The sequence below is a fragment of the Callithrix jacchus genome, chromosome 10 (assembly GCF_049354715.1).
Source record: "Callithrix jacchus isolate 240 chromosome 10, calJac240_pri, whole genome shotgun sequence".
Classification (NCBI taxonomy): domain Eukaryota; kingdom Metazoa; phylum Chordata; class Mammalia; order Primates; family Cebidae; genus Callithrix; species Callithrix jacchus.
This window is the reverse complement of record NC_133511.1, coordinates 103,916,852-103,937,067: the sequence shown is the minus strand read 5'-3', so window position 1 is coordinate 103,937,067 and position 20,216 is coordinate 103,916,852. Positions and strand designations below refer to the sequence as shown.

At 34.3% G+C, this 20,216-nt stretch overlaps 1 non-coding gene across 1 annotated transcript; it reads right to left on the bottom strand.

The window, feature by feature from the left end:
• Window positions 1-10,601: 10,601 nt before the first annotated feature.
• Window positions 10,602-10,765, bottom strand: LOC118146064 (U1 spliceosomal RNA). Its single transcript, XR_004731523.1, has one exon. It is a non-coding gene; the product is annotated as a U1 spliceosomal RNA (small nuclear RNA).
• Between the last annotated feature and the right edge of the window lie 9,451 nt (window positions 10,766-20,216).

The window sequence follows — 20,216 nt, the reverse complement described above, 5'->3', positions numbered from 1 at the left end:
TTGGGAATAATAACAAACTTGTATAATAGAAAAAAAGAGTGTAATTTGTTTTTCAGTTTTTGCAATGCTACCAGTATTGTTCCCTTTTCATATATCTATTTTTCTACTTTTCTCATACAAGTTGTCTGTATGGGCCTACTTTGAAATATATTTGCATACAATTGCAAAGAATATGATTGAGATAACAGTATTTTTTGGATAAAATAAATTCAAATAATTAGCAAGCCAGTGCTAAGTTTTATTTTTATGCTACATTTCAGTAGGTGGTTTTTCCAAATGTATACATTACTTTTAGATACGATAGAAAATATTTATCAATTTTATTGTGTATCTTCTGAATGGTCCCATATTTTGAAAAATATTTAAGTGGAAAAACACTTATGCTACTTAAATCTGTAATTTCTGGAAATCCTTTTTAAATAGAATTTGGCGAGCTGGTGGCTAATGAAGCAGTGTGGTATAGGTGCATGTATTTGGCTCTTCAATGTTCTATATTTCATTCCATCAACTGTATCTTTCTCCCTAAGGGCAAAAAAATTCCCTGTTTAAAGCAAGGCAGTTTTGGGAGAGGTAGCAATGAAACAGGGAAATAAAAATTCTATCTTTGGTTTTAAAGGAACTTGAATTCAAATTTTAACATCTCAAATGCTAATGTATGTTACCTTTAACCAACTGCTTATTCTCCCTGATCTTTAGTTTTATTAACTTTACAGAAAGGCAGTGGCATGGGGGGTTAATTGTCCTCAGATTGGAGGGCCATAGTAGAATTAAGTGACATTATTTACACAGTCTCTTGCATAATGCCCTCCCCCTTTTTTTTTAAAGTAACATAAATACTAATAGTTCACTCATTTTCTGGATGATTTTATGCTAAGAGACTAGAAAGGGTGTTTTTAATGTATTGCCTTATAATGCAAAACAAAATGAAGCAACAAGAATAAGAACAACATATTCCCTTTCAAACATAAAAATTTAAGTTAGTACAGAGCAACAACCGTGCATTAAAAGGGATTATGTAAAATTTGTCAATACTCCCAACTATTCCTTCATAACTTTAAAAAATTTCATAATATTAATGTTTTAAGAAATAAAATCCAAAATAATAAAACCACCTTTCTTGCAAACTCTTGGATGTAATTAACCAGTGCAATAAATTTACAGACAACCTATTTAATGACTGTAGCCCAAAGCTCTGCCAAAACACAGTGCATGCAACATAATCCTCCCATAGTAATATCTTGCTTCAGATAACATTTTTTTCAGCTCTGTTAGGAATATTCATGAAAGATTTTCTCGGAATTATATTTATTTGTACTGAAGCATGTCAGTATTAAAATGATTGTGCCATTGGCTGAGTTCATGAATAGTGCCATTGCATATTTATGTGTGCCCTCTGGAATAGCAGGTAAACCAGAAAGCACTCAATATATATGTCTTAAAAATAACTGTACACACAGATACACAATAATTCATCTTACATGTCAGGATACGCATATTTCACCTTTACTGCCTTTGAGTTTAGAAAGGGTGGAAATAAATGCTATCAGTGTTAATGCTAGGAATTTCAGTTCTGGCAATTAAACTCAATATTCAGTTTTCACGGAGTGTCCTAAAAAAAATGGCTTGTACTTTTTTAGCTGATATAACAACAATTATTGATTGTTTTAATTCTGCCATCAAAAAAATCCACCAACAATCTCCTATATACTTTTTCATATTATCACTTTGGAATTCATATATTCTCAGAGATATAATAATTGAATTTAGAGGGCTAGGTAAGAAGCTAAAATGCCAATTGTATGTAGGGTCTGAGTAGAAACTATGTACATGTTATTACGTCTTATCTTTTGAATGAAACTTGTATTAGCTAGATATCATCATTCATCACTCTATGTATAAATAGAAGAAAAAAGATTCAGAGGCATTAAGTAATGACCCAAAGTCATATACGTAGTAAGAAGTAGAGACTTGATTTAAATGTGTATTTTTCAAGTGACTTCATATCAGTTGTTAAGTGATATCACTTTATATCATTTAAGGGTTTACCTGGCCTTGATACTAAGAACAATAGAAATAGGTGGAAGATATATCATGTAGAAAGAAGATAAGAAAGTAAATTAATACTGTTCTGTTTTTTTTTTACTACTGACAAATTTGTTGCAAAGATTCGTTGAACAAGCTGACTAGAGATGTGTCACCTAGCTAACAAACTGAAGCATGCCAAAGATTGGCTGTGGCTTGTCATAGACAGGAAACAAGAGGTAGTGAAGACAGCCAGGGTGTTGAGTTAGACAAACACAAACTCATGCCACTAATGCATTATGTGTCCTTGGGCAAGTGAGTTAATTTCATTTTGTTTTTCTTTTCTAGCATTTAAAATGGAAGGACAACGTCAGTGAGAATTATTGTTAAGTGTCTCCCGGGGAGTTTGAGAAGTAAGAGACATTTGCTATGCCTTACACAATTCAAGACACAGAATAAGTGTTTAAATTATAATATTTCTTTCATTCACTCTTTATATTTTGTCAAGTTGTTTCTTTCTTTTGGATTCTAGGAATGTGATTTTTTTCTCTTGGCAGACAAAACAACAAATCACACCTTCATATGGCTAATATGCTTATGTGTCATCCAAACATCTTTTCACTTCCAATTGCAATGCTAATTGGAGGAGCATGATAAGCAAAATACTACCCATTTGGAATAATATACCCACATATTATAAAAAGACCTTTTGTTCCCAAGTGTTTGATATGTATGTTTAATGCATGAAAAGGTGAGACATATATATGTCTCACCTTTTCATGCATTAAAAATTATATATATATATAATTTTTATTGCATATATATATATTATATATATATATTTTATTTATATATATATATAATATATATATATTTTATTTATATATATATATAATTTTAACAACTAAGATATCCAAGAGAAAAATGCCACTAGAACTAAATGCCTTACAGATATGGCCAAAAGTAGAAACAGAAAATAAAAAAAAAAAGAAAAGAAGAGATAATGGATTAGCAAAAGTGGCTAGAATTTCCAAAATTCTATTGGTAAAATAAAAAGTACATTTCTATAGTTACACTAAATATACAGTAGACATGTTTCAAATGAAGTATAGACATAACATTTTATATTCTGGTTGGTGTTCCTCAAGAACAATTGTTGAAAATGCTTAGTTGGAAATTGAGGATTGAATAAATTTGCATATAGGAAGACAAATCACTGAAAGTGGAGAGAATAAAGAAAGGAAGGATCAGCAAAGTTGAACAGACTAAGAGCAAAAACTTATTGAGATCTGTGCGAAAACAGAATGTCCTTCCGAAACACTGATCTTTCTTAAGACATCCGCCAGCAGATCTCTAATGCATTTGATCAATAATTTTGAATATTAACCTTAGGCCTAGTTTGATATTAAACAAATAGGGAAGTTCTGTATCAAAAAATGTTAAAAATAAAAAATTGTATGATGTTAAAAGGATGTCTTTATAGCATAATAACTAAGGTCCTTAACTATACTATTATCCATTATTAAATCCAAGATAGAGATTGGTATATGGGTTTCTCAGTTTATTCAGAACAGAATTCCTTTACTACAGTGTTTCTTATGAAGGAAACATAAAAGAATACATGCTGGAACATGTGCATTAGATCTTTCATTTACAAACATTATGTGTAATAAGTATATGCTAGATCCTGTGGTTCTCAATTATGGAATGTTCTGACTCATGTTCCCACACATACTTAGGGGCATCTGGAAATGTGAGTGGGCATTTTGTGGTTATCACAAGGACTGGTGGAGGGTGGTGGGCAAGGATATATATATAATGCTCCAAGACACAGATGCTAAAATGTTTTGCAGTTCCATGCATTAAAGAACTACTGCCTCTCCTCCCCAATGCCAGTAGCGATCTTATTTTAAAATAGCCTGCTAAACACATTTTGGGGATCTTTGTTAAGGGAAAGTCCCACTCAAAATACATTGATAGTTGTTGGAGTCTGTTAGTTCTTTTCTATGCCCATTAATCAATGATCATTTTAATATATATATATTTGGTGCCAGGCAGTAAAAAAAAATTACAAGAAGCAGAAAAAAATATCCAATATACATCAATTGGAGGGTGTCATAGAAGCAACTGATTTCCTAAAATCTCTATCTGATAATTCAATTTACTTTCCTGAATTTATCATTGAATCCTTAGGACTTATAAAACAAAGTGCAAAGTCCTTACACTGATATTCAAGGTTTTCCCAATCTGCATTTGAATATTTACTGTCTATTAATTCCTCTGAGCATTCTCTTACCAATCCACTCATCACTTCTTCAACATTTCTTCATTTCCTTGCCTCTCCATTTACCTACAGTGTACATTCTACCTGGAATTCCCTTTTCCAGTCCACTCTGTATATCTCCAGATCCAAATTATCTTATTCTATGTTCTGCTGAAAAAGCCAAGACCTTTAGAAATACTTCCCTCAATTCCATTTCTTGACAATAGAATATAATCTCTGACTGTTTGAAACTCACCACTGTTTTCTGAGATTTCTCATATTTGGTATTCTTTATATTGCATTATATTTATTTTTGAATGTATCTTAATTCTGTCTCTAAATTATAAACACTTAAGGAAATTCATTTATACCTTACTCATCTTTGCAACTTCACAGCTTCTTAAAATCCCCACCCACAAATTTACTACTCAATGAATAATTGCTAAGTTCATTACTAGTCCTTCAAAGGCAGGCCCAGGGACTGAAGGTAAGTGAAATATTGGTAGATAAGGAAAGGGGTTAATACTGGATAGTCATCCCACTTCTAAGCATAACTGGCACTTTTTCAATAACTTCTGAGTTCACTTGAGTTGACTTTAATAGTAATCCTGTTGTCAATCTTAAAATGACCCAATTATTATGCTAGGACATACTAACTTGTCTAGAACTGACAAATATTTTTTTAAGTGAGCTTGTAAGTTTTCTCTAAAGTAGATTTAAATGTTCTTCATGTTCTCTAATGACCTTTCCATCTCTGATTCTTAACTTTGTGTCATACTTAAACAACTGTCAATGCTGAATCAATCTAATAAATTGTTCCCTAAAAAATTTCCCTCTTTTCTATGATTAAGCAATTAGTTGTTACTATTATTTCCTTTCTTCGTAATTGTTAGAGTTTTCATATTTCTTCCTTTAGTAATTCTACTTGAACTAGAAAATGTCAGAAGTCTCATTTGTACTACTTCAAATAAATTAACAGTCCTTCTATAGCTTTTCTTATACTGATTTACTTTTCAAATATTTTAATAATATGCCCTGCTCCTATAAACAAGTATACCTTCCATTATTTTAAACTTCAGGTTCTTAACTAGATGAGATACTGAGTAATCCAGACTATACCTAGATTCTGAAAGCAAATGGTCAGAAGTCAATGGTCAGAGATTGTCTGAGTCACAAAGTATGTCAAAATCAGTATGTTCCAGTAAAACTCTGAGGTCACCATGGAAATGGACTTCAAGCATTTTTATTAACATTCAGCATATTTCTCTTTTCTGCCATTCATCTTATTTTTCAGGTATACTTATTATGTTCTGTTTAACTGGAAGTATGGCTGGCATATACTCGTTTTAATAACTGTTAGTTCTGCATGGCTGAACCTAAATATCAAACATGATTGGAAAGAGATAGGATGGTGTTATTGGAAAAACCTATCTAAAAGGTATGAGTCATGTTTCCAAAATAAGGCAGCAAATTCATCCTGTTAGTTACTCATATCATCCAGTAGATTCTGAATCTTTTGTTTGTTCATTGCAAGGCTTGATGCCCTGCAAAGACCTCTTTGCATTTTTCTGTTATGCCAGAAAGAAACAAAAACAATTCCTATACTTAGCATCCAGTATAGTTTATTACTGCCTGTTTTCTGACATTTAACCATGATCTAACTCTCACCAGCAGTAGGTCATTGAAGCAAAACACATAATAAAGCCAATCAAGATCTTATTTTTCTCCTTTGATACAGTCCCTTTAAATACTTTTCTCTCTGGTATTTTAATCACTTGCAGGAAAAGAATAATTGTACGATACAAATTAACACTTATAAATAAGTTGACTTCTATTTGTCTTTCTATAATTGATTATATATTAATACTCTTTTTATAATTATCAAAAAATTTGAATCACATCTCACAGGCTGAACAGTACTCCCTAAACATATGTTCAAGTCCTCATTTACAATAGCTGTGAATGTGATCTTATTTGGAAATATGGTCTTTGCAGGTGTAATTAAGCTAAAGGAATTGAGATAAAATCATCTTGGATTTAGTTTAGGCCCTAAATTCAATGACTTTGGAAGAGTAAAAAGCCAGAGTTTTGTGACACAGAGAAACAGCAGGAAGAACACTGAAGATAGAGTCAGAGATTGGAGTTATGCAGCATCAAGCCAAGGAAGACCAGGAAATGCCAAGAGCCGCAGACACTAGGAGAGAGGCATGGAATAGATTTTCCCTCAGAGCCTTGTGAAGGAACCAATTCTCATCTTGGTTTTGGACTTTTGGATTCCTGAACTGTGAAACTATATTACTTCTTCAAATAAATTAACAGTCCTTTTATAACTTTGCTTATACTGATCTACTTTTCAAATATTTCAATAATGTGCCCTGCTCCTATAAGCAAGTGTATCTTACATTCTTTTGAACTTTTAAATTAAAAGAATTCTATTATTTTAAGCTGCTCTGTTTGTGACATAACTGTCAAGAAATCTGTTGTTTTATCTAGAATATAAAATTATTTACCCCTATTATTAAAAACATATTCTCAGAATTTTTTAATGTTTCATTGAAACACAATGTGTAAGATGCACATTAAATTATTATTCTTTCTTTTAAACTCTTCTTAATTTGAGCATGATAATTACCAAGTCAATCACTTATCTCAAAATGAGGCTTCAGTTGAAGTCTTTTCTTATAATAAGGCATTTATACAGATAAAGATGTTTCTTAGAGTCACTATTTCTCACATCTGATTTTGATTATGCTTGAGAGATGATATAATTATAAAGATTAATTAGTAGTCAGCAGAATACAGTCATATTTCCTCACATTAGCAATACGTCAGTACCAAAATGCTGAAGCTTTCAGAGAAAGGAGATAAAAAATGTTCAGGACTTGTTAGGTCAGACAACTCAATGCAACTGTATTTTTGTGTGCATGCTGATTTGCAAAAATATAACAAAGAGTCAGATGAAGGGGTTGAAGATTCATTAAATTTGTAAAAACTCTTTAATTGCTAATTAGACAGCAGCACATCAAATTCAAATTGGAAACATTTAGCTCTTTTTCTCCTTACTAATTAATAATAAGAGAGGGAAGATACTTAAAGAAACAAATGATATTTAGGAACTCTCTTCTGGGTAAACTGGGTATCATCTATTCCTTTCCATAAAAGTAATTTAACAACAGCAGCAGTCACAATATCAATATGTAGGATGTTTACCCCAGAAATGCATTAATCCATCTATGTTGCCAGCACTACTGGATGATATGTATTTTAGTACATATATTGTAGTCCAATACTGAAGAAGGAAATTAGTACAATACTGTAGTATTGTAGTAGTGCAATACTGAAGAAGGAAATTAAATAATAGCAGTAATAGTAAAACAAAACCTTATAATTTGTGGTTGCTACATTAAGTTTTGCTGTGTTGTGTGTTGTTTAATATAATACCTTGCCATCTCTGTTTAAGGTAGAATAACTGCCTTCCTTCAAACCATTGAGCCTTATCTATCCTCCCCCACATTCTTAGCAAAGTAACCAAGCATCTAGAAATTCCGGGTTTTCTTGCTGACCAGCTGTAAGGTCACAAAGCAGATAAACTCAAAACTGCAAAATGTGTATCTCAGGATGTTACTTTTCAAATGTAAAGTACATCACAAAATATGTCACAAGTTAATTATCTGCTCTTTGTTCTGACTTCTGTGAACTTGCTTTCTGCTTCGTCATCCTGTACCACCCACGTGCATAAAAGGCACCCCAATTTCTTTGTCTTTTGCTCAGAATTAGGAAGCAACTCCACTGAGCTCATGATCATGTTAAATAAAATCCCCCCAGCAACGACTTTGTTCTCTCCAGAACCTTAATTTCCCACTACAACACTGCATGCTGACCTTTGCTTTACTCCTTTGCTTCCTCCTAAGCTGAGATTCTTGAGAGCATGGGCTATGAGCACTGTGCTGAGTCACATCAGAGCCTGACACAAAAGGAATAAATGAGTCACATCCACCTTCTATTTATGCAATATTTAATACTTATATTTTCATTTTGTAAAATTACTACATTCAACTATTAATTATATTGAGTACTGATTTTTTGTTGTTGGCGGTACTTCCTTACTGCTACATTCCAGAATAGGACTTACCTTCCTCTTCTTAATCCTGGTCCTTGTTGTGATTCTCATTTATCTGAACCAGTGCCTGGCACAAGGTCCCCACATAACTGGTGCTTAATGAAAACATCTGATAATCCAGCAAGCTTTTTTTTATAAGAATTGTGATGCAGCTCTTTCAAACAGAATGAGAACTTAGAACAAGCCTATAAAATAGAAACTGGGAGTTGTTAGCAATTGAGAACAGGTTCAGTAAGTTAAAGCAAATTACCTCTCAGGCTAACACACAGTCAGATGCCCTCTAGGCTATTTATTTTTAAACATATCATATTAAAAACAAAATTCCCTTTGAAGTAGGTATTGATTGTTTGCCTTTATTATTTGATAGAATACATAGATTTAACATTTCCTGTGAGTAGCTAATAACAGCAATATTAGAGCATTGTATATTCCAAAGGCTAATTCTGGGTAAATTTCAGTGTAAATATTATAAAATAGCCAAGAGCAGCAAGATAGAAAAAAATCTTGAATTTGTTTATTACATTTTATTTTCTAAGCAAAAATTCAATAACATTTAAAATGCTGTATGGTATTTTGGGGTCCCTTATTTGCTATATACATTTTATTCATATGAAAATTTGTTTACTATGCCACTCAGTAATTTTGCTTTAAATAGGATCAGAGGTTTTTGATCAATGGGAGTCCAAAATTATGTTTGGCCTAGAGAAAAGGCAGACACTGTATAAGACAGTATTGTATCATATGCCTATTGAAAAACTAGTCCGTGCAAGAAACAACACTTACTCATTCTAATCTAACTCAGCTATGGTAAATTTCTTGAAAGTTTTCTCTGTCCAAGCAATTAAAAAAAGCAAACTTACTGGAAAATATGATTTGAGATTTGCATTTCTATGGTGCACTACAGATGGCACATTACATTAAAATATATATTGAATACTAAAAGTGGTAAATCCCACGTCAGCTACTGCTGATGTCTTTCAGACCATCATACCTAATGTATTTTCTCCAAATGCAGTGATAGGCTCTTTACTGGCCTCATATAGGTCAGAAAAACTAAAAAGTGAAATCATAATCTGTAAGTGCTTTGATAATAATTTATTCAGTCAAAAATTTTAGAAAAATGTTCTTTGCTAGTATAGATCTCCCCAAAATGGATATAACATGGTTATATGCAAACTTTCTGAAAATAAAGTAGTGAAGAGAGGGAAGGGGAATGTGATTACACAGTATTATATAAAAAGAAACCATCAGTTTTTTTTTTGAATAGAGGAGTATCTTCTAAATGATTCTTATCTCAGAATCTCATCTCTTAATCTCAGAAGTTGTTTTTTTTACATAAATTTTCAATCAGAGAGAAACCCAAACTTAAAATAAATTAAAAATTCTAAGCAATGGCTGCAAGTGATTTTTCAAAATGCACATGGAGAAGGGTTCCCTGTTCTTGAATAAGCTCTGCATGAATCTGTCCACGTAACAAGAGATGAAGATAGCTATAAATACAATAATATAAATGTAGTTGTCCTTTAAACTCTGAACTTTTTCCAGCTTGAAGAGATTAAGACTTTTTATAATTTTCATGCTGACTCTGTATCTAGAAAGTGTAGATCAAACTAGGCTGTGGATTAATACAGTAGGAAACAGAATAATGCACGTCCAATAAAAGAACAGGGTCCAGACACAAGTAAATTTTACGTGACGGTTTTATCAATGCGCTAATGAGCAGGGATTGTAGTTTGAGAAACCTGTTGGACTGCGCATGGTGGCTCATGCTTGTAATCCCAGCAATTTGGGAGGCCGAGGCAGGTGAATCATGAGGTCAGGAGTTTGAGACCAGCTTGGCCAACATGGTAAAACCCCATCTCTACTAAAAATACAAAAAATTAGCTGGGTGTGGTGGCATGTACCTGTAATCGCTGCTACTAGGGAGACTGATGCAGGAGAATCACTTGAACTCAGGAGGCAGAGGTTGCAGTGAGCCAAGATCTCGCCACTGCACTCCTGCACTCCTGCACTCCAGCCTAGGTGACAGTGCAAGACTCCATCTCAAAAAAAAGAAACGTTATAGATATTTAGCATTTTGCTTTTGCTTTTATAATGCCACATTGTAAGCCATATCAGAATTTAAATTCTAAAGCAGCTATCTAATTGTCTCTCATTTTTCTATGAAATGATTGGGCTTAGTGGTTTTTTTTTTTTTAGGGGAAAGCATGAACACAGTCCCCCACTACCACAAATTATGCAGTTGAGTTTCCCACATTTTGGGAAATCGCAGTGGTCAGCACATCCGGAGTGCAATGGATAAGCCTTGCCCTGGGAAAACCACCTTAGTGATCATGGTATCAACCTTGACAGGTAAGTATAGGGCTGAGTTTTTTTCCACTCCGTGTGATACGTGCTGGGCCACTGTCAAATGGTTGTAAATGTCAAGCTATTGGGCCAATCAAGAACTGGCCCTGAATGTCCAACTTGGCTCACTCACATGGTTGGCATTTGATGCTGGTACTAGGCAGGGAGATCAGACGAAATTGACAGAGGCAAGTTAGTTCTCCATATGGTTTGGGCTTATCTTACTATGACTACATATTGAGGAACAGAAAGTAGGTGGTGTCAGTCATCTTAAAACCTGGGGTTCTTGAATGTCACTTTCACCTCATTTCATTGGTTAAATCCAAGGACAGCCCACAATCAACGGGAGGGTAAATACGTTCTACCTCTTAATACGAACATAAAGACATGAAAATAATTTTTGGACACTGTCATTGGAAACCAGCTACCACACAACTTTATGGAGCCTTTCTTAGGTTAACAGTTTAATAGTCTGGGTGTTGTCCATTGCATACCATAAATACATATTTTTTTCATTGTAAAATTACTTTTGTTTTCATTAGAAAATCCAAAATTAAAATAATTCCATTGATTTTAAAGATAGCTACATATTTCATAAAAAGTCAGTCAACAAATCCGGTATGTTAGAATGGACAAACCAAGTACCTATCAATGATGTGGCATGTAGTATTCTCAGTACTGTTTAAATCCAGTCTCTTCTCATGGGTTTGGGAGCTGCAGGCTTGGGTTATGCAAAACATCAAAGTGGAGCTAGCTTCATTCTGGGCAATAATTGTTAATTAGGTTACTTTTTAGAACTTTGCTTTTTTATTTATTAAGTGGAGATTATAATATTCTAGTGGACATTTCTTATCTATGAATATATCAGCTATTTCATAATTCTCCTCAACTATTAGTACCCACAGTTTGTTTACGTAACAACACATTCTTCAAACAGCCTACTCTAAGCCCTTGTTGACTTAACTAATTACCATATTCCATTCTTTTGGGTAAAATGATGGGGTTTTTTGGGATCCCATCAAACCAATTCAAATAGAATAAATTTAAAAACAATTGGAATGTTGGAAGAAATTTATTGCTTTGTACATAAAGAAGTATGTAGCACTAGGAGTTGTTATCAAAGTTGTTGGGTAGAGAAGAACTGTTTTATCATCAGATTGGCAATATGGTATTCAGAGGAGATAGATTTACTGCTTCAAACAGCAGCTACCTTTTCTTCTGAGAAGTCTACATTTGAGAGCTAATAGTGAACCTTTTTGCTCTAAAACACTTCATGTTAGAATTTTTGATCATAGCAAAGTTAAGATACTTAAAATATGTATATATCACAAAATTGTTTTGAGAATTAAATTTGATAATTCTTATAAAGCAGCCTGTACCATATCTGGCATATAAACAATTGTTTAAAAAGTTTGCTCATTATTTGAAGTATGGCAATATTCCTATTCCATCAAATAGTTTTATTTTTTCCTTAAAAAACAGATTTAAATTTTTCTTTGTTACAGAACAAAAGAAAAAAATCATAGGACTTTGAGTCTATTTGATTTTAATTTGAATACATAAGGTAGAGCTTTCTGCAATTATAAGCTTACCTAACAGAGAAATATGGTGTAAATAAAAAGCATAATAAAAATGTAATTACAGAAGCTGGTTGAGTTTCTTTTTTTTCCTTGAAAGAAGTTTATGTTGGATAAGAAAGAGCTGATTTCTATTATTTTTTATGATTAGAGTATTCTATTTATATTCTCAGCACTGAATTAATTTCTTTTTTAATGCTAACCTTGCTGAGGATCCTTTTAAAACACTTTAATGAGTTGAGTACATAAATCATCTCAGTGAACACAAATACTTACATTTAAAAACTCTGGAGGGAGCTTTTTAAAGATTTTAGAGTAGAAAATGAGTCACTTGAATACTTTGTGCTCCATCTTACCACTTACCAAACTTAAATAACAATTGTTATTTTTCATAGACTTAGCAATGGTAAAACCTTTAATAAAAAATTGTTCAAAAGTAAACATACAACATTGCATATAGAGAGCCTTACAATACATTGCATACAAAATCTAATAAGTAGAGGCTTAGCTTTAGTTCTCAAGTTTGTAAATTTTGACATAAGCATTATAATGGAATATTGAATTGTAACATTGAATATTACATTATAATAGAGACCATATGCATATAGGCAAATGCCATAGAAAATGGAAGTTTTTGAAGGCTATACTGTAATAAATATAGTTAAAATTAGAGAATTAACAGCTAAATATTTAGAAGAGCGAATGTTTCATTTATATATTTTATTAGCTGGAAATATTTATATGTATACAAGCAAACTCTAATTTAAAAATACAGTGCTATAGTTCTGTAATAAGTCATAATTAAATACTTAAATTTATTAGATGTTCTGACACACATATAACATCAGGTTTACAATTTAGGTAGTGATAATTTGTCAATCTATGGAGAGTCATTGAGTTTTGAATAAACACTGCTTAATTTGCTGGTTTGTAAAACTTCATTTCCATATATTAAACTTGCTTAGAGTAGATCTCATCAATATTCTCATTCAGCAGAAGCATCACAATCCTTTACCTACATAGAGATGCCAAAGTTTGCTTTCTAAATGAGATTCATTGGAAGGAACCTAAAGACTCATCTATGATGAAATTGAGAATATATTAGGAATAAATCAAAAATATAATGAAATACTGGGATTATATTCAGGTTCTTTAAAATCATTCTACATAGCTCCTGGGCCTTGCATGCCTATGTCATAGTTTGTTGGAAAACTGAGGAAAGCCTATTTTTATAATTTGCTTTATTCTTGCCATTTGTAATAGGGATATAAGCCTTAGAAAAGACAGATTCCATCAACACAGAAGGAAGTCAGAGACCAATACTGTATAGTAAAAAAGAAATCAAAACAAAACCCATGATTCTGATCTAAGATCTATAACAATAATTTGATTTTTGTGAAATTTAATTTTTATAACTTAGTATTATAATTTTGTGAATAAAAGATAACAATAACTTTTAGGCCCTCAAGATAGACACTGTTTATCTGAAGAACACAGTGAACTATTAAGTTTGAGGTGAACTATCCAACAGAATATCTCCTTAGGAATAAATCTGAAAATGGCATATCAAAAAGCTACTTGCAAGTTCTATCTGTATATGTTAACTCCCCAAGAGAATACCTTGCTCTTACATTACAAAACATATGGCTTCCTTAATAAACGACCTTATTATTAGAAAAATGGGGAAGTGGAGTGAAGTGGCCAAATAGAAACCTCTACAAATTGTTCTCTTGCAGGAACACCAAATCGAAAAATTATTTACACAACAAATGCACCTTCATGAGAACAAAAAAAAAAATCAGGTGAGCAATCATACTACCTGGCTTTAACTTCATATTACTGAAAGATGCACCAAGAGGGTAGGAAAGACCATCGTTGATGTCAACACCACCCCTCCTCAAACCCCTGTCAGTGGAACCATAATGCAGAGTGAGAATCTGTGCACTTGGTGGAAGGGGAACAAAGCAAATATGGCGCTTTGCATTGGAACTCAGTGCTGCTCTATCAATGTGGAGCACCAGGCAGAACTCAGTTGGTACCCACAGAGGGAGCATTTAGACCAGTCCTAGCGAGAAGGGAATTGTCAATCCTAGGAGCTGGAGCATGAGTTCTGGCAAGCCTCACTATTGTGAGCTAAAGAACTCTGTGATCTAAAATAAACTTCAAAAGCAATCTAGATCACAAGGGCTACACTTCCTGGGAAAGTCATGATACTTGTAGTCAGTGGACTCGGGGGACAAGCAACCTAGTGAGATACCAGATAGGGTAGCTAAGTGAGTATTTGTGCCACCGCTTCCCTAATGCCCGGCAGCACAGCTCACAACTCTGGGAGAGACTCTTTCCCTCTATTTAAGGAGAGGAGAAGAGAGATTAAGGAAGGCTCTGCCTTACAACGTGGATACCAGCTCAGCCATAATAGGACTAGGCATGAAACAAAGTTGCAAGATCCACATTCCAGGCCATAGCTCCTGTATGATATTTCTAGACACATCCTGGGCCAGAGAAAACCTACTCTGCAAAGGGAAGAACAAGGCAGGATTCACCTGCTGACTAGAGAGCCCTTGGGCTCTGAATAATCAGTAGCAATACCCAAGCAGTACTTCCTGTGGATGTTGGGTGACACTCTGAGACATGCTGATCCAGATGTGACCTAGCACATTACTATCTGTGGTGACTATGGGGAGAGACTCCTCCTGCTTGAGAAAAGGAAAGGGAAAAGAGGACTTTGCCTTGAAGCTTAGGTGCCAGCTTGGCCACAGTGGGGTAGAGCACTAAGTAGGCCCTTGGGGTCCCCAGTAACAGGCATTGGCTCTTGGAAGGCATTTCTGAGCCTGCCCTGGGCCAGTTGGAAGCCATTGCCATGAAGGGAGGGTCCCAGATTTGGCAGCACTCACCACAAGCTTAATAAAGAGCCACTGGGCCTTAAGTGAGCATCAGCAGTAGCTGGGCAGTACTCATCATAGGCCTGGGGCTTTAGTGGCCATAAAGAAAGAGTCCTTTGCTTGTGGAAAAGGGAGGAAAGAATGGAAAGGATGTTGTCTTGTGGCTTGAGTGCCAGCTCAGATACAGTGGAATAGAGTATCGAGGAGAATCCTAAGGCTTCTGACTGCAGATTTCGCCTTCCTGACAGCATCTCTAGATGTGCCTGGGCTCAGACCAACTCACTGCCCTGAAGGGAAGGACGCAAGAATATGTGGCTTTGTCCCTTGCTAGTTGTAGAATCCTAGGTCCTTGAGTGAACATAGATGGTATCTAGGCAATGGTTACAGCAGGCCTCGGGTGAGATCCAGTACCATGCTGGCTTCAGGTCTCATTCAGCACAGTCCCAGTGGTAGTGGCCACAAGGGTACATGTGTCGACCCTCTCCCAGCTCTAGGCAGCTTAAAATAGAGAGATAATTCCCTTGTTTGGGAAAAAGTAATGAAAAAGAAAAGTAGTCTCTGCCTGGTAGTCTAGAGCTTTCATCCACATCTTCTCCAAGACCACTAAGACCACCTCTACAACTCTGTAAAGCCACAGTTTACTAACGTTGGCATGCCTCCTAATGCAAATACAAGTGCAGTGATGAAAGATATAGATTAAAAACCCCAAGTTCCTTAGAACACTTGGAAAGCCTTCTCAAGAAGAATCGGCATAAACAAGTCCAAAGTATGAAGAAAAAAATACCTCACACCTCAGTGCCCAGACACCAATAAACATCCACAGGCATTAAAACGATTTAGGAACCATGACCTCATCATGAACTAAATAAGGCTCTAGGGATCAATCCTGGAGAAACAGATATGTCAGCTTCTAGACAGAGAATTCAAAATAGCTGTGTTGAGAAAGCTCAGTGAAATTAAAGATACAGAAAAGGAATTCAGAATTCTATCAAATAAATTTAACAAAGAAGTTGAAATAAATAAAAAGAACCAAGCAGAAACCCTGGAGTTGAAAAATACATTTTACATAATGAAGAATGCATCAGAGTCCCTTATAGCAGAATTAATCAAGCAAAAGAAAGTATTAGTGAGCTTACAGACGGGCTATTTGAAAATATGCAGTGAGAGGACATTCTATAAAAGAATAAAAATGAATGAAGCATGCCTATAAGAACCAGAAAACAACCTGAAAGGGGCTATTCTAAGAGTTATTGACCTTAAAAAGGTGATAGAAACAAAGAGATTGAGGTAGAAAGTTTATTCAAAGGGATGATAATAGAGAACTTCCCAAACAGAGAAAGATATCAATGCTCAAGTATTAATCAAAGAAGGTTACAGAACACCAAGCAGACTTAACCCAATAAGTGTACCTCAAGACATTTAATAATCACACTCCTAAAGTCAAGAATAAAGAAATGACTCTAAAAGTACCATGAAAAAAAGAAAAAGAAAAAGAAAACATACAATGGAGCTCCAATACATCTGGCAGCAGACTTCTCAATGGAAGAAAACACTGAATGTTAAGAGAAAGTGATATAACATATTCAAAGTGCTGAAATACAACAAACAAACTTTTCTCCTAGAACAGCGTGCCTAGTAAAAATATCCTTTAAACACGGAAGAATAAAGACTTTTTCAGACAAACAAAAGCCAAGGAATTTTATCAACACTAGACTTGTCTTTCAAGAGATGCTAAAAGAAGTTCTTTGATCTGAAAGAAAAGGATGTTAATGAGCAACAAAAAAATCTGAAGGTGCAACACTTATGCAACATTAGTAAGTACACAGAAGAATACAAAATACTACAATACTGTAATTTTATTTGTACAACTGGTTTGTAAACTATTCCTATCTCAAATAGTAAGAGGAAAAGATAAACTGATCAAAATAACTTCAAAAACTTTTCAACATATAGACAGCACAATATGGTATAAATAGAAACAATAAATAGTTAAAAGCAGGAGAAAAGTTCAAATGTAGGGACTGTACTTATTTTATCTTTATTTGTTTGTTAGTTTATACAACCTGTTTACGTTGTCACCAGTTGAAAATAATTGGTGATAAAAATGTATTTGCATGCTATATGGTAACCTCAAGTCATAAAACATGTATTAAATACACAAAAAATAAAAAGCAAGAAATTAAAACATGCCACTAGATAAAATTACCTTAACTAAAAGAGAGTCATAAAGGAAGGAAAGAAGGAAGAGAAGACCAAAACAGCCAGAAAACAGATAACAAAATCGTAACAGTAAGTCTGTATTTATCAATAATAACCCTGAATGTAAATGGACTGAACTCTCCTATCAAAAGACATGGAAAGGCTGAATGGATAAAAAAGAAAAAATAAGATCTAAAAATCCAATAACCACAAGAAACACATTTCAACTACAAAGACACAAAAATATGCAAAGCACAAAGATGGAAAAAAGGCATTCTATGCAAATGGAAATCAAAAAAAGATCTAGAGTAGCTATACTTTTATCAGTCCAAATATAATTTAAGACAAAAGTCATAAAGAGAGAAAGAAGGTTATCATACAATGATAAAGTTGTCAATTCAACAAGTCAACATAATAATAGTAAACATATATACACTCAACACTGGGGCAACCAAATATATAAAGCAAATATTATTAGTGCTAATGAGAGAGAGAGAATCCAATACAACCCTAGCTGGAGAATTTAACACTTCACATTCATCATTGGACAGATCATCTAGACAAAAAAAGAACAAAGGAACATCAGACTTAATCCGCACTACAGAACAAATGAACATAATACATATTCACAGAACACTTTATCCATCAGTTGTTGAATAAAAATTATTTTGCTCAGCACATAAATTATTCTCAATGTTAGCCCATATGTTAGGCCACAGATCAGTTCAAAAAACTGAAATCATATCAAATATCTTCTCTAAACATCATGGATTAAAACTAGAAAACAATAACAAGAGGGTTTGTGGCAACTATACAAGCACATGAAAATTAAACAATATGCTCCTAAATGATGAGTGGGTTGACAAAGAAATTAAGAAAAAAATTAAAAAATTTTTAAACAAGTAAAAATGGCAACAAATATATCAAACGTATGGGTTATAGTAAAAGAAGTACTAAGAAAATATATAGCTATAAGTTTCTATATTTAAAAAGTAGAAAAACTTCCACTAAACAACATAATGATACGTCTTAACTAGAAAAGCAAAGCAAACCCAAAATTAGTAGGAAAAAAAGAATAATAAAGATCAGAGCAGGCTGGGCGTGGTGGCTCATGCCTGTAATCCCAGCACTTTGGGAGGCCGAGGTGGGTGGATCACGAGGTCAGCATGGTGAAACCCCGTCTCTACTAAAAATACAAAAAATTAGTTGGGCATGGTGGCACATGCCTGTAGTCCCAGCTACTCAGGAGGCTGAGGGAGGAGAATTTCCTGAACCCAGGAGGCGGAGGCTGCGGTGAGCCGAGATCGCGCCGATGCACTCCAGCCTGGGTAACAAGACGAAAGTCCGTCTCAAAAAAAAAAAAAAAAAAAAGATCAGAGCAGAAATAAAATTCAAAAAAAAATCGAAAAGATTAGTGAACCCGTAAGTAAGATTTTGAAATGACAACCAAAATTGATGAACCTTACTTAAACTAAATAAGAAAAAGAAGACCTAAATAAATAAATTCAGAAATGGAAAAGGAGACATTACAACCTATACCATAGCAATCCAAATGATCACTAGACTACTATGAGCATCTACATGCCAATAAATTGGAAAACTTAGAGTAAATGGAAAAATCCCTTGGCAAATATGATCTACCATGATTGAATCATGAAGAAATTCAAAACCTAAGCAGATGAGTTAAAAGGAATGAGAAGCCATAATAAAGTCTTCCAGCAAAGCAAAGCCTAGGACTTGATATCTTCACTGCTGAATTTTGCCAAACATATAAGAAGGAAAACCAATTCTACTCAACTATTTCAAAACATAGAGATTGAGAAAATACTTTCAAATTTATCGTAAAGCCAGTATCACACTGATAATAAAACTAGGCAAGAAAGAAGGAAGGAAAGGAAGGGAAGGGAAGGGAAGAGGGGGCGAAGAGAGGGGAAGGGGAAGAGACGGGAGGGGAGGGGGAAGAGAAGGGAGGGAAGGGGAAGGGGAAGAGAAGGGAGGGGAGGGGAGGGGAAGGTAAAGAGAGGAGAGGGAAAGGGGAATTGAAAGGAGGGGAGAGGAAAGGGAAAAGAGGAGGAAAGAAGGAAGGAAGGAAGGAAGGAAGGAAGGAAGGAAGGAAGGAAGGAAGGAAGGAAGGAAGGAAGGAAAGGAGTGATGGAGGGAGGGAGGGAGGAAAGGAAGGAAGGAAGGAAGGGAGGGAGGAAGTGAGGAAGGGAGAGGGAGGGAGGAAGGAAGGAAAGAAACTTCAGGCAAATGTTCATGAACATTTATGCAATAATCCTCCACTAAACACTAGCAAACCAAATCAACAACACCTTAAAAAGATTATCATGATCAAGTTGGATTTATTCCAGGGATGCAAAGATGGTTCAACATCTGGGAATCAACCAATATAATATATCATATCAACAGAATGAAGGAAAAAAATCATTTAAGTTGATGCTGAAAATCATTTTATGAAATTCAGTATCCTTTTATGGTAAATGTCCTAAAAAAACTGAGTATAGAAGGAACATACCTTAATATAATAAAAGATATATATGACAGACCCACAGCTAGTATACTGAGTGAGTAACAACTGAAAATCTTTTTTCTAAGATCTGTAATATGAGGAAGATGTCCACTTTTACCACTGTTAGTCAGCATAGTACTGAAAGTCCTAGCTACAGCAATCAGACAAGAGAAAGAAATAAAGGGCTTTAAACTGGGAATGGAAGAAGTCAAATTATTCTTTTTTGCAGGTGATACGATCTTCTATTTATAAAATCTTGAAGACTCCAACAGAAAACCTATTAGAACTGATAAATAAA